The sequence below is a fragment of the Setaria viridis genome, chromosome 8 (assembly GCF_005286985.2).
Source record: "Setaria viridis chromosome 8, Setaria_viridis_v4.0, whole genome shotgun sequence".
Classification (NCBI taxonomy): domain Eukaryota; kingdom Viridiplantae; phylum Streptophyta; class Magnoliopsida; order Poales; family Poaceae; genus Setaria; species Setaria viridis.
This window is the reverse complement of record NC_048270.2, coordinates 32,073,703-32,077,229: the sequence shown is the minus strand read 5'-3', so window position 1 is coordinate 32,077,229 and position 3,527 is coordinate 32,073,703. Positions and strand designations below refer to the sequence as shown.

Sequence of the window (3,527 nt, the reverse complement as noted above, 5' to 3'; positions counted from 1 at the left end):
ACGAATTGAACAAGACTCTAATTGTTCTTGACGCGATCGTGCATGGTTTATATTTGAGAAATAATATTTCTAGTTCTACCCCTATTTAAATGATTCTATAATAAATAAATAACGATTATGCACTCGTGTAAACCACCTTGCCATCATTACAACAAGCACACGGATTCTTTTCCAAACATCACATCTGGTACAAAGTATCAGGTGTTTTAAAATTATCGATTTGAACATGCAGATATATAGTAACATTAGTGTTTTCGCAAATAGGTATTGTACAAATATAATGAGGAAATGGAAAGAGTATTTAAACTGGAAAAATATATGCATGATACAATGATGAAGACATCATAATGAGGCACCCACAGTTGGAGAAAAGACCTACTGGGTCAAAATGTGACCGATACTAATATATGGGATGAAAGGTCGTTTTTCTAGTAGTGACCTTGTTTGTGACCACGCATCCTACCATTATTGCCACCACCGTACCAGTAGTAGCCACCTAAGCCACGACCATGGCTAGCTGCAAATCAAACAAAAGTCTTATAAATAAGTGTCAATTTCTAGAGTATTATTATTGCTTCCTTGCTATTCATGTGCCGTAGTAAGAAAATAAATTAGATGAATGGATTTGGATATTTAATATTTAACGATCATTTTAGTATGTTTTCGTCAACAAACTGCTCATTTGTCTGAGTATTATATCTAAATGCATGAATTAGTTAATTGAGGTTGACCTAAACATGCCAGGTTGCATGTTGGTACATCTAGCTTGGAAGACTATGATAAACATGGATGTCAATTATGGGGAGAGGGGTGAAGTTGGTATGGTATAGGAATGTTTCATGGCCGATGAAGCTATAAATGAGATTGACAAGATTCTTCATTACAACACAATTGTTTTAGAAAATTAGGGACCCTACAGAGATAGGTGCCACGTGCTGGTGCACGACTCCTATCTGCTGAGGGACAGCACTAACAATTTCTATGTCAAAAACAAATATGCACTAAAAGGAGTTAAAGAGAGATTAGTTACCATGCACAGTGTGGGTGAGATCTCTTGCAGCGGACGCGCCCTGTAAGATGATGGCGAGAGAGACCAATATCATACAGAGCATGACAAGAAGCTTGGAGTACATTGCTCGGGATGACATTGTAGCCTTCAATATAAGATGCTGTCTGCGACGATGATGAAGGCGAGCTTATATACACGGATGGGATGGAAGGTACAGCTAACCCATGATAGAGACTACTGCTAAAGATTCCGTACAAGAATTTGTTATCCTAAATGGCGACTTTGAATGCTGCAGAAAAATTCTAAATTGGCGGGTACATTATTCTAGCACGTTCAACTACAAGCTAAGCCGCCATTTATATTACGGTCAATGTGTGATGGCTTCATCACTCTGGATTATTCTTAATTGATGCCAGACTAATTATGCTCTATGCAATGATAAGGAGTACTACTAGATGCTGTATATTTTTTTATCCTTCTCTAGGAGATTAAATATTATAATCAGAAATGCTCAGTTGGACAGTATGGATGATTTGTTGTACATCGTGTATGTGTTTAGTAGGTAATTATGCATTTCTTGTCTAGCAGGTGAATTGCCCTATGCATAGCCACAACGTTATATAAATTGCTGAAATTTTGATGTAACAACCTTGTTAATCCTGCTGAAAATGATTTGGGCAAAAGATCATGATAATGTACATTGTACTAAATTGATCTTTTCGTTGTGAAACGAAAGGTAATGACCGGTTATATTTCTATGCTAAATTTTATATTTGCGCATGTGTCGGTTTTATAAGTTCCTTGAGAAATTTAGAAGTTGAGTTGGCGGGATAATTTTTAGTAATGGTGACGATGGTGTTCTACAAACTGCTGCGGCTGTACATCATGCTGATGGCGCGCTCCACCTCAGCACAGAGATGCCAATGGAGTTCGGCAGCGTGAAGAATTTTGCGGACGTGGTGCTGACCCTGATGCTGCTGTGTGAGGGACGGACAGAGACCAGTTTAGGCCAGAGAGTTTCGCCGGGAAGGTTTTAAGGACGTCCCGAGGACACGCCGCTGGCATTCTTTCCATTCGGCTGGGGGCCAATCGAGCACTTGCATATCATCCAGAACTTCATGCTACTGAAGATCAATATGGGGCCAAGATGGGGTTCGTTATTATCCTACAGCGCTACACCTTTGATGAGCTCTTGCTGGCCAAGTCGCAAGCTCCAGACTCCGTCGGGCAAGAGCACGGCGCGCAAGTCAGGCTCACGATGCTCCCGAGTGTTGTTCAGACATGGACAGGATGATTGAAAAACTTTCCCTGTAACTTACTAGCACACACAAAGACCACGGAAAGTGCCATCGCTAAGGGATCGTCATCACTGCCGGTTTAAGTTGAACCATGAGACAATCATTATATTTTTTTACACAGTTTTTTGAAAGGATATCATCGCCTACTGGTTTAAGTTGAACCATGAGACAAGCATGCTTCTAACCATATCCTACTTCCGGATCAGCCATATAAAATATTGAAGCGTGTCACCACGTAAGCGCATTGCCCGCATGGTGTTTCGCTGGATTCTTCGGTTTATTGGATGTCAAGGGTAACACAGTCCCAAATACAGTTGGGTCGTATGGATTAATAACAACAACAGGTTGGATTCAAGAAGTACAGTATACACTAGTAGAGAACTTCCATACGTCCCCTCTTATCCCGATTTAAAGTTAGTCCGTGACTAAAAGGGTGCTCCATGGTAGGCTGAAATGGGACGGAGCTTTAGTCCTGGTCGGTATTTGCAACCGGGACTAAAGCCCCCCTTTAGTCCCGGTTGTAACGGCTAGTTGCCAGCCACCGACGGCGCCTCCCTTTTGTCCCGGTTGGAGTTACCAACCGGGACAAAAGAATTACTCCCAGTTGGTAATTTCAACCGGGACAAAAGAGTGAGCCTTTTGTCCCGGTTGGAGCTTCCAACCGGGAGTAAACTTCCAACCGGGACAAATAAAAACTTATCCCCTATAAAATCGCCAGCCAAAGGTCTTTCTTTCTCCTCCAGCTCGAGCCACTCCACACCACAAACACAGAGAGCTTCATCCTCCTCTCCATGGCGCCAAAGCAAGAAGAGGCCCCAGTCGATGAGCGCCTGGATGCGCTCCTGGGTCATCACGAACTTCACCCACAGGGTTGTCAGATCTGGAATATTTGCTTGCGCCATTTCCTCGGGCTCTAAGCCTTGTGACTTGGATCTGATGGACGCTAGGGTTTTAATGCACATACAGCGATGCAATGGCTCGGGCAGCGGCGGCAGAGTTAGCGCAAACAAATTGGAACTTGTGGCGGCGCAATCTAGGGTTCGCGGGCGCAGTGGCGATGCACTCAGAGGACTGTGGCAGCGGCACTGCAAGTGTTATGGATAGAAATGAAACAGCTTTGTGCCTCTTGCGCTTTTTTTGTGAGATGGCATATCCTATGTACGGTATTTGTGGCCCTCCCATTATTGCGGTGCAACGTGCCGGGTGAAATTTGCGTGTTT

General features: G+C 43.1%; 1 long non-coding RNA gene across 1 annotated transcript; it reads right to left on the bottom strand.

The window, feature by feature from the left end:
- Positions 1-233: 233 nt before the first annotated feature.
- LOC117833991 (uncharacterized) lies at positions 234-1,167 on the bottom strand. The gene is made up of 2 exons (XR_004635641.2): positions 1,031-1,167; positions 234-517 (listed from the first exon to the last, which is right to left on the bottom strand). It is a non-coding gene; the product is annotated as an uncharacterized lncRNA (long non-coding RNA).
- Between the last annotated feature and the right edge of the window lie 2,360 nt (positions 1,168-3,527).